A 12,310-nucleotide genomic window follows, 5' to 3' on the forward strand; every position below is an offset into this window, starting at 1 on the left:
ACTGCGCCACCAGGGAAGTCCCGCCTTTCATCTTTGACAAACTGCGAGGGAGCCATGGGCAGTAGGGGCTGAGGGTGTTTTGGGCGCCGTGGGCAGGGTGCCTGGCACCAACGGGTCACTCGACCGCCACTTTCTAAATCAGGTTTAGCCTTAACAACCCCGCTGTTCAGAGGCATTCCTCCCACAGAAAAATGAAAAGCTTTTATCCTCCTGCTCTTAAAAATGTCCTTTCATCATCAATCTTTACACATTTGATTGCAGGGCTCTCAATTCCCTAAGTAAATTAATTAGGGATAATTCAATATTTGGTGATAAGATCTGCCGTTCTGCTCCTTACAGTTTCTTAGGCAAATGCTCCATAATTGAGCTTAAATGAACAGCTCCATTAATTCTGATCCGGTGTCAAATGGGCCCAAACAGCATGGGGTACTCAAGCAGACACAGGAGAACAGGAGCCAGAGAAAGAACAATCCCTCTTAAATATTTAGTCCTGCTGCTTCCCAGTTGTGCCTCCCCTACATATTTCCATCCTTAGAGGAATCACGCCTTCTAGAATTTGAAAGACTCTTCATGGAGAAATGTGGTCCTTAAGGAAATTTATTCTCTCTGGGTAACAGGAGTGCTGGCTGGACTCTTGCAAACCAGCAGGAGAGAAGCACGTGGATGGCATTATAGCTCTTATTCAAGGATTCTCATTTGAAAGGCACCTACAGAAAAACTCTATTTCCCAGGGACCAGATGCCTCTGAACTTAAGGTACAGTTTTTCCTAACTCATGTACATAGCAAACCAAGAAGAAAGTTTGACCGTGTGCAACCAAATTCATCTGTATCAGAAAGCACACAACTTATACGCAACTTGGTATATATGTATCTATATATATACATATACACACACATATATTTACACACATGTATGTGTGTTTGGCAACTGAATTTTTCACCCAGTAAAGTGCATGCCATTGATTATCGTCTGATTTTTTTAGCAAGCATACTGACTGCGTTAGGGGCATTGCTCCATCTCTATATAATGTCTTTCTTTAGCAACTTAGGAGAGAGTCTTCCTGTGATTGAAGAAGAAGGAAGGAAGGAAGGAAGGAGGGAAGGAAGGAAGGAAGGAAGGAAGGAAGGAAGGAAGGAAGGAAGGAAGGAAGAAAAGAAAAGAAAAAGGGACAAATGAAGGCCTAGGAGTGCAAGTTCTAATCTCCACTTCATTGCAGACGCTTTACCTACATGTAAAATGAAGTTAATGATAACATTTTCCATATCAGAAAAGAGGATAAGATGAAGTGAGAAGAACGACTTTTAAAATTACAAAACACTTGCAAACTCAAAGCCTAAGTATAGACCACTGTGAAGAGTGGTGTACCTGTATACAACCAAAGCCAGAAAAGGTAGATGAGGTGAAGCTTGCGCTTACATAAACCTTATTCTCAATCCATCCTTGTCAACGCTTGCGTGGAGCCGCCATCTTCATACCCCCAAATGCTTCTTTCAGACCTTGAGCAACCATTTCTCTAAAATGTTCATCTTACCATCCTTTCTCCCACATAACCCGCATCGCTGTCAGCATACACTGGCAAGAGTTTTTAACATGACTCACAAGGCTTCTGACTGTTTGAGCCGTACCTGATTCAGTGGTTTCACCGCCCCTGCACCCGCTCCCTTGAACTTTAGTCTCTAGCAATCCCAACAGCTTTTCGTTCCCTGAACACACTGTGCCATTGTTACTATCCCCGTGCTGTTGTGAAACTTCTCCTTTTGCTTGCAATGCCCTTCTGCTCTAAACCTGCCTGGGAGACTAGTAACCATCCTGCACTTCACCACCGGCTCTTACTGCGTGAGACTTCTGCGCTCTAGACAAGCTGAATCATCACCCTTCCCTTGTGCCGCCACTCTCTTTTGTATACGTTTATTTTTTCCATTCTGATTTGTTTACCTGTTTACTTTCCTGTCTAGACGCCAATAGTCTTGAAACCATAGAGCAGGGGTCCCCAACCCCCGGACTGGTATCGGTCTGCGGCCTGTTAGGAACCGGCCTGCACAGCAGGAGGTGACCAGCAGGCAAGCGAGAGAAGCTTCATCTGCCTCTCCCCATCACTGCCCATCGCTCGCCTTACTTCCGGAACCATCGCTGGCATTACCGCCTGAACACCCACCCCTACCCCCGCCTCTGTCCGTGGAAAAATTGTCTTCCATGAAACTGGTCCCTGGTGTCAAAAAGGTTGGGGACTGCTGCCACAGAACCATCTAATTCAACCTTGATGCCAAGTGCCTGCCCAGTGTCTGACACGTAGAAGATGCTCAATGTTTGTTGAGAGAATGAAGGAAGGAAGGGAGGAAGGGAGTTCATGCCTAAGCTTTAGGTTATCTGTCTGCTCCAAATGTCTTTCATGTTATGGTTACATAGTTTACATTCTTTTCCATGTGCATCTTCACCCCTTTGTCCCCCAAACCACTAAACCTCTGCCTTTTGTCAATTTCCCCCAGAAAATAACGTCTTGAGTCTTCATTCTTCCATGTTCTTTTACAGTCTTCAGTTTCCTCCGCAGGGTTAGTCAGGACATTTTACTTACCAAAGATTCCTAGGGCTTGTTGGAGGAATGCAGGATTCCCAGAACCCAAGAAAGAAAGAGGACAGGATGAGGAAGGTGGTAGGAGAAAAAAGAACGTCCCACACAAAAAGGGGTGAAGAATGAATAGCAAGAGCTAGCATGATTACTACATCCATGGGCTGAGGACGGGATAGACGTATTTTAACTCTCAACATTATAGTCATAATGTTGTCTACCCCTTAATTACAATAGTTATTATGTAAGTCCTTTAAACAGCATCTTCAATCTAGTGAAGTTGTATTTACTCATCCAAACACAGACATTTATAAATACTGCTTAAGAAACGAAAACCAAAAAAAACAAAACTAGCCATCGTAACCTCCAGTCCCCGCAAATAAAACCTTTTCCTTGGATCAGTTAAACCAACACACTAATCACAAAGATCAAGTAATGTCTTCATGTATTTATAGAACTAACCTAGTCACCAAAACTGAGTCACTTCAAGACCATATGAATAACACTCTTGTGTAGAAAATTCACAAAAACATTTTGACCTCAAAGTTTTAAGTACATGCACCCCCTTCTGGTTTCTAAAACATTGCGTCTTTGACATAGTCAATTTATACCTATTCAATTTCTACTGATTTCGCTCTTTTAATAAGAAACCTCTAAGTTAGATATTACGGCTTATATTTATTTGATATCCATACCCAAATATTGATCAAAGACTTAATAGAAACATCATAACTCATAGACCCGGTAAAATATTTAACCTGGAAAGGACCTTAGAAATCATCTGATCCAACCCTCTGATTCTGCAGACTGAAAAATGGAAAGGAAGAGCGCTTCGTTATCTTATTTAAAGTCATGCATTGGGAGAAATGGGGTGAAATTCAGATCTCCTGAAGCTGAGGTCAGGATATTTTCCCTTAAATCACAAGGCACAGAATGAGACACATGAAATACTGAACAACATGCAGAGTTTACACATATACATAGATGGAAAGACGAATATTTACTGCTAAATAATTAATTCAGCTGTTGCTTCTAGCATAAAAATAAAAGACTTTAACTTTAGTAGAATCTTTTTATTAGATACAATCTCAACATACTTCTTGATAACTCAGTATACTTCATCATGTATATTATTTTATATATATACACATATGAAACAATAATATATAATAAAATATATAAATATATTTCATATATATATATATATATTGCATTTTAGGGAATTTTAAAAGGGCAAAAAGTGAATACAAGTGTTAGTGAAGCTTCATGAGTGCGGTCAGCATCCCTAGAGCCAATGACGTGTTTCTTTCCTGTGACTGAGTTGGAAAGGGCGCCCTCTTGTGTTCCTTCAGTGTCATAGATTCTTTTGCCTTACAAACAACCTCCCCTTCTTTAAGAATTCCCTCTGTCCCTCCCCAGAGAGGAAATGGGCGTTTGAAACATAAAATAGCCCTCCTGTCACTCACATCTGCGTGCTACATGTACCAAGGATAAATCAAACCATACATGTGAATAGCTAGTCTTCATATTTATTCCTGACTTTGTTGGCTGTATTCACCATCGTAATTCTTTTCCTCACAGTCTGGAGTACACAGTACAACTGTAATTTAAGAAAAAAAGAAGAGAAAACAGAAGACTACTTTCTTTTATGCACAAATGTATTGCTACTGGAAGATGTTATTTCACTGGTTTTCCAGGAGTGGTATCAGGCCAAGCTTACTCTATTCCTTAGTGGACCATTAGCAATCAATTTGTTAACTTAGTTAATGCATTAATCCAGTCAATAAATCCTTTTGAAGCCTCTAAGTTTCCCAAAGCAACATGTTAGTAGTGTGCAGAATATAAAAAAGAAACTACACCTGTCCTCAAGGAACTTACCATAAATTAGAAGATAAAAGTTCTGATCACAAGTGAAATAAGACAACTTTCCTAAAGTGACCCACAGATGCTGTAAGAGTTCAGAGGAAGAAAATCCCTGCTTAGCTCTGGAGATCAGGGAAGGCTTTATGCAGAATCTGGCTTGTCACTAGGCTTTCAGAAGTTAGATGTGGGCTTTGGCAAAGAATCCCATGGACAAAAAAAAAAAAAGGAAAAGGTGGAGCTGAAAATGGAATCAATTCTGGACTTGTTGGAATAAGAACATGTACAGAGAAGCCACTGTTGGGCCAGGAGGTGGCCTCGAGTCTTTGCAAGGAGGCTGTGACAACACAAAAGAAGACCTCACCAATCCCAGCATCCTGAGTGCACAGGAACCAAACACATGACCTTGGTTCTATTTGCAGCATCATATTCTTTCAATCACCTGCACGAACAGAACGAGGAGGGCGATTCACAGACACGTGTACTGTAATGCTGCACGGTGACATTTTGAATAGCAGGCCTGATGGCTTATCTGCCCCTAGCTCTGCTTGGATGTCACATTTTTGCAAGCGACATCTTCAAGCTACATTCCAATGTCAGTTATCTGCACTAAGGAAACAGAGCGGTGCAACAGATCATCCAGTGGTCCTTCCTCTTAGCCTTTGGAATGCATTACAATGGGAATTTGAAGAAGAGAATTCTTTCTTCCCAATTCATTATTTTCAGACCCATATGAAAATGAACATGCCCTCCCTTCTAAATACATCAGACTGTCTGGTACTAAAGATTTTCATGAACAGTCTGCAGAGGGAATGATCCACTATCACTAATGGACATCACTTAACTACTGTCACATTTATCTAATTACATTATCTCACATTAACAAAATGTAACATTTTTAAGTAAGCACCAGGTTGTCACCTCTTAATCTCTGGCCTGGATCCATCTGAACCCCACTGGGATGAAACTCTAGTTTAACATCTGAGCTCACCACATCCTTGATACGGTGTCCTTGGACAATCTCTTCAACATGTTTATTTCCTCATTCTACTGTGATTGTATTTTAGTTTCCTGGGTATCAACATTTAATGTGTTTTTTCACATTTGGCAAACACTTCTATTCTCCTTCACTTTCCATTAGATGCCTCCTCCACACCTCTTCCTCGCCAGTGGCAGGGCACCTTTGAGTGTGGTCCATATACATTAAAGCTGAGGGGTGGTCTTGGGTTAATATCACTGATAAACAAAGGGGGGCCATTTTCAAGAGATGAACCCAAACTGACTCTTTGTTTACCTTAAAGGAATAGGCTAAGTTCCTCTACATAATACCACACAGTCATCTTCTCCTGATCCCCAGCCAGCGTCACAAGCAACCTGTTTCCTCCCTGAGAAATTGCGGCAGAAACTGCGGCATGAAAAGGATTCCAGGTGCCTGGCAAGGACAGACACAACACATTCTGCAACACGGCTGCCCTCTAACGGCTGACCCAGCGAAGTGCCCTATGGTGGAGGATTCAGGCGTCCTGATGGGAAGCTGCAGCTTAGAAGCAAAAAGACTCAGCCTTTGAGAAACAATTTAGGTTCAATTCAAATGGAGATGAGAAGAAGAGGAAGTGGTACCAGTTCCCTGATATTCATCTCAGAATCACCATCCCCATCACCATGACCACAAAAATCAGTTATCACATCTGAGAGGTGGTGTATATTCTGGGGTAGCATGGAGTCATTGGTCAGTCCAGGCAGACAGAAAGACATACATATACATACATATCTACATACACAGAGGAATTTATTTCAGATGATCTTGGGAAAAAGTAAACCTTGCAAGTAGGACAACGAATGTTTATTTTATATTTGGAAAGATTTGGGATATAATTGCATTCTATACTAATTCTTAGAACAAACAAAATTTGGATTTTTTTAAAAGCCTGATTTATCAAACTGATCATAGGATAGCAAGATGCAATGCTGATCACCCCAGGTTTAACTGGAACACAGCAATCATAGAAGATCAGTTTGTAAAACATTGAATAGATACCTCAGTTTTCCCAAGGGCCTCGCTCATGCTTTGATGTTCAAATCATTCCCTTTTGAATAATCCATCAGGTCCAGATCCCCTTCCATTTTCTCCAGTCTTCAAGTGGAGTATCTCTCCCAGACCCACATTCATCGGCGCCAATGTGTTTGTGATTCCAGCAGTTTCTGAGAGCCACACTCATTAACTACATGTAATCTGCCTTTTTGAAATATGGGTAGTTTTACTGTGCAATTTTATTAGACAGGGAGAGTTGAGTACATTTTAATTTTATAAGTGATCAGTTTCTAAATGAATATTTTAATGTAGAACAGCTTTTCCTTCCCCCAGGAAATGAATTCCAGATAATTACTTCACAGAAATAGAGGACTCTCAATGTTCTCTAGATGGCTGATTTGACATTAGCTGGATATGGAGACCCGGACTTGGAAGGCTTTCTTCATTGCATTGCCTTCCCCTATTTCAGCAGAGACATTCCCAGCGCAATCGGACACTGGGAATTTGGGGATAACTTCCTGGTCATTATGGTGAAGTAACAAATGGCACATCGGTGCTTCATAGCTCAGGAAACATGGTGTAAGATTGGATGGAGTTCAGAATTGGTCTCATTATCATTCGCCGAGGGCTGTTTATTGGCATAATGACAGTCATGCATTTATGCCCAAAAATGAATAAACAGAGCAGCTTCCTATAGTCACCATGATCATCATTTCAACTGCCCAAGAGGGGCAGTGGAGGAAGCAGAGGGCCATCTCTGTGAAGACAGTGCAAGCCTTAAGCACCGAGGATATTATCAGGAATCAAGATTTAATGAAGGCTAGTTGTTTCCATTTTCCTTCGGGGATGAGGAGGTTTACATTTTTATCGTAACCAAAGTTGGCTCCAGTTGTGAGCTAAACAAAGTTTTCGTCTTCTGGGATACCTGTTCATTACCTTGTTAAAAAGAACCAAAACCCTTATACCACTCGGTCCTGTGTGGCTTAGTCTCAGAGCTATGAAACAGTCAATAAAACACAAAAAGAGCTCACATCTTTTGCTTGCTTTTCTTAAAAAGCCTAAAGAGGATCCAAACACACAGTTCAAGGCAACCTCATAAAACTCCCGTATTCCTTCCTAGGCCTTCCATCATATTCGGCAGCTAAGACGCTCTTCTCTTAAAAGCCCCCAAACAGGGCTTCCCTGGTGGCGCAGTGGTTAAGAATCAGCCTACCAATGCAGGGGACACGGGTTCGAGCCCTGGTCCAGGAAGATCTCACATGCCATGGAGCAACTAAGCCCGTGCACCACAACTACTGAGCCTGTGCTCTAGAGCCCGTGAGCCACAACTACTGAGTCTGCGCTCTAGAGTTTGCGAGCCACAACTACTGAGTCTGCGTGCCACAACTACTGAAGCTCACGTGCCTAGAGCCCATGCTCCGCAACAGGAGAAGCTACCGCAATGAGAAGCCCACGCAGCGCAACGAAGACCCAATGCAGCTAAAAATTAAATAGATTAAATAAATTAAAGAAAAAATAAAGTCCCCAAACAAAATGATTCTCTGCTCCAGCTCTTATAACTTGGGTCTCCTCTGCCTTTCCTTTCTGTGTTATTTACTTCAATTGATACCTTCCAAGTCCTCCTCCTTTTCCTCTAGTGTCTTGAATTCTCTTTTAACTAGGTTCCCAATTTTTGCATTATAAAAACTCAAGTCTGGTAGAGACTGAAGAAGAGGGCAGAAGCCCTCTGAGGATGGGAAAGAAGGTGAGGAGGCAAAAATCAAACTCTCTTTGGAAGAGATTGGGGGTGACTGGAAGTCTGGGAACACTGCAAAGTTAATCACGGTGGTCGCATCTAAACGTACGTCAGATGTACAGGAGTAACGGTCATTAGTGGCTGAGCACGCTGGTGGGGCCCCGCGGCCTTCACTCCCGGTACCGGTGAAAGAGAAGCCAGCACAGAATCTGCCCGGCAACAGAGAGCAGCAAATACGAATGTCCAGACAACCTCCTCTGCTTGACTCAGCTCTGTGTCCCTGTGGATGAAAAACTGGAGCCCTTAACACCCTGCACCGTGATTGCTCAAACTGTGGAAGTGTGTGTGTGTGTGTGTGTGTGTGTGTGTGTGTGTGTGTGTAAAAAGACACACTAAGTCACGAATTAGACAATGTCAGGCTTGGAAAGACCCTGCTAGAGATTATTTCACTTACACCCATCCTCACCCGTTGTTTTAAAGGTAGGAAGTCAGAGGCCCAGAAAGATTGTGATTTGCCCACGGAAAATCAAACTTTCCTGAATTCAGATTCCTTAGCTCCCAGGACACAAAGCTGAAGTGCAGGTCTGTCCCCACTGGGACCACTGGAGGATGGTATCAATGAAAGGGGTAGCATGGGCACCGATAGGCCGTGTTTGCAGAGACATCCTGTTTGCACATCTCTGGGCCTCCAGCCCCTCTGCTTAGACATCCAGGAAGGTGCTGAGCCTGGTGCCAGAGAATCAGCATAACCCTCCCAGTAACCCCTACCTCTAAGCGGAAGGTGGGAAGCAAAGGTGTCGCCCTTATGCAAAGGCTCCAAGATCTCTGGTAGAGCCCAGTGACTGTCTTTCCTTTAACACAGAAAAGGGTGGACTTCCCTGGTGGTCCAGCGGTTAAAAGTCTGTGCTCCCAATGCAGGGGTCACGGGTTTGATCCCTGGTCAGGGAACTAAGATCCCACATGTTGTGTGGCACAGACAAAAAAAAAAAAAAAAACAAACGAAAAAACAAAAACCAGAAAAAGGAAACTTGAAACTCAAAACCTAGGTTTTATAAAAATTTGCCACTCTCCTATAAATGAATCTGCTGCCCGCAGAAACCTGCAAAGCATTTTCCTTCATCCCTAGAGCAGCTCAGAACATCTCTTGGTGTCCTTTAATTTCATGCCACATTCCTTAACCGAATATTAGATTTCCCCCTTGAAGAGACAGTAATAAATCACCGAGGCGAGAACTGGCAGTTCTTATGAAAAAAACCGGAGGTACAAATTAGAAGTGGACACCTTTCTCGTCTTGTCATTCCAGCCCTGGGCACAGCTATGCGGCCTCAGCCGCCCCACGGAGGCTGCTCTGTGCCCTTGACTCTGAGGCCCTGCAGAGTTCTGGTGCCATTGCTACTGCTGCCGGTGTTGGGCTGTTTATTTGTTTATTTTTGTGTTCTTGCTGTTTTGCTCTCACAGGAACAGGTGTGGGCATTTCAGTTTGCTTGTTCGCCTCAGAATCATTTTGATTGAAGTCCATCATGATGACAGCAAACAGATCTACTGTGGCAGCAGCCAAGCTTAGATGCTTGCTTTGATGCTATTGTTCTAGCAAGACTTTTTTTTTTTAACTTTTCAAAATAACCCTATTACATCCCATGTAGATTTATTGTTATGCTGTACAATTGTATAATATATACTCCTCAGTTTCCAAAAATCCTGCTATTTTGTAAATAAGAAAACAATACAGTATCCAGCTGCCTGCCAAACCGTTGACTTCATAACACATGTCAAATGCTTTTTGCATATACAGTTGGGAACTCTGTTTACAATCAATCCCTTGTTGCCATTCTGAAGGCAAAGGAGAGAATTTGCTTTCTATTTAAGGACAAGACGCATGTGTGTCTTAAGGGGACACTGCAAAAAAGCGAGGAGAATTTCTCCTTAGCTTCCTTTTAGCATCGCATGGAGAGAACTGGATTAAGCTGACATTCTGGGGATAAACAGAAAACATTCAGGGGAGTGAAGTGGAACTTGAAAAAAATCAGAATGAGGAGATTAATTTGCTTGGTTCACACTCTGTTTCATAAGCGCTCGTTTTCAGCAGCTCAAACTCTTAAGGGAGTTTTTGTCACTGGGATGAGGGCTTCATCTCAACAGATCAGCTGTTGCATCACAGGTAGAGTGTTACCTCGGGTAGCAAAGAATCAGTCACTCCTGATGTTTTAGGGATCCTGAGCCTTGACTGAGATAACTACCCACACCCATGACAAAAGCTGAGGAAATCAAAACGTGGGTCTGGAATTCTGTGAAGCAGCAATGGCTAGACTTCACTGGATGCCCACCGTGAGTTACCTACGTCTGTGATCCTTCACTGGGTGAACTGGCCCCGTGGAGAGGCAAGGTGAGCAACTATCTGTGGAATTTATTAGAGACTGACAGATACTCACTGAAAAGAAAACCAAATTTTTAAAAAGTGCCAGCTATGCAAATAATTTAAGAGACATTGACAGTGATGAAGTAGATGGTTATTGACATGAAAAGATGACCCCAAGAGGAAACTGGTCTGAGGTGGGACCTGGGTGTGGGTCATTTTCTGAAGCTCCCTAGGCGAGGATCTTGGTCTTCAGGGCTGACAACCTCGGCTACAGAACTTTTAGCTTCGTGATGGGAACAGAACCCAAAGCTCCACCTATAGACCAGATATTGGCTGAGGGAAACAGCACTTCACCAAGCCCAAATGTTCCCCCAGCATCTCTGTAGACAGAAGAGAATATAACAAAATAAAACAGTCTAAAGCAGAATGTAAGGGATTTGGAGTAGATAGAAGGAGAAACCTTCAGAAGGAAGGAGGTTAGATATTAAAATGTATTACTTCAGGGAAATTGTGCCACATCGTTTTCTGGAGAGTTTCACAACGAGGATGAATTCCCATCTGTCTTGGATATGTTTCTACTGGAATGCCTACATGGTACTGAAGAGGAGAGCTCATTCTTTCAGACAGGGCTGAATTCTGCACTCATTCATTCAAAACAAATCAAGCGTTTCCCACGTGCCTTATAATGTCCTAAAGGAGACCACTCAGTTTGATGAATTATTTGGGTGTGTGAGTTGTGTCAGGTCCTGTTTGTAAAACCAGTACAGTATTATAGAGAGACAGTACAGTATTTGGGCTAAGGATGTTTCCTCTGGAGCCAAACTGCTTGGTTTCAGTTTTTCCACCTATTAGCAGATAGGCATGTCCCCTACTGTATCTATCAGTTTACCTGTAATGATGATGATGATGGTGGTGGTTATGATGATAGTACCGTCCACAGAGAGTTATTCTAAGAGTTCAGTGAGCTAACGTGTGTAAAGCACTTAGACCATGCCTGAAACACAGTAGACACTTATATAAAGATTAGATTTTTTTAATTAAAATTCATTTTAGGTTGCTTAAGTCATAGAAGACACATTATATTTTTAACTGCAAAATTAAATATATGCTCTTTTTTTGTGTTTTTTAAGCTAGTATAAAGTACAACTCATCCTTGGATTAGCAGAATCTTAAGAGTTTGAAGGAAATAGAGAAACTGTGTAAAGGAATTGCTCTCAAACACAGCTGCGCGTTGGAATCACAGGGGGAAATTTTAAACATACTGATACTCAGACCCAATCACAGACAGTGCAATCAAATACGAGCTCTTTTTTTTTAAAGCTCTACTTGCCATTCCAAAGTCTAACAAAGGTTGCAGGCTACTGGGTGGGAAACATCCTCCTTGAAATTCAGACATTTCTTCAACAACCTCTTTTTAATATTTCCGTTGACAGCGAACTCACTACTTCACATAAAATTGAATGTCCCCTTAAGTTTAGGTACCACTAAGCAGATAATTCAGACTGAAAAAATTCAGAGTTTTCTTTTCGAATCCCTCACCTCCTCAGATTGTTGGCAGAAGGTTTGCTCAATCAAGTGATAAAGGCCAAATATAATGAAATATTTCTGTAAAATCTCTAACCTTTTACTACTGTCACAGTTAAATGGAACAAAATACTTTTCAAAGCAAATCGAATTCGTTTGCAATATATAACACAACTATTATGAGTTTAAATGAAATTCATAAGATGGCATTCCTGTTTTGAGAGTTATTTGAGAA

General features: G+C 42.0%; 1 long non-coding RNA gene across 4 annotated transcripts in view; it reads right to left on the reverse strand.

Annotated features, from left to right (window-relative positions):
* LOC309619672 overlaps positions 1–8,518 on the reverse strand; it is a 28,748-nt gene extending 20,230 nt beyond the window's left edge. For 3 of the 4 annotated variants that reach the window (XR_014239139.1, XR_014239140.1, XR_014239141.1), the window contains exon 1: positions 1,419–8,518. This is a non-coding gene — a long non-coding RNA (uncharacterized lncRNA). Of the gene's footprint in view, positions 1–1,367 lie in introns of all 4 variants that reach the window. The other variant, XR_014239142.1, reaches the window with a different exon arrangement.
* Positions 8,519–12,310: the final 3,792 nt, after the last annotated feature.

Source organism: Balaenoptera borealis, assembly GCF_965194805.1.
Source record: "Balaenoptera borealis genome assembly, chromosome: 21".
NCBI lineage: Eukaryota > Metazoa > Chordata > Mammalia > Artiodactyla > Balaenopteridae > Balaenoptera > Balaenoptera borealis.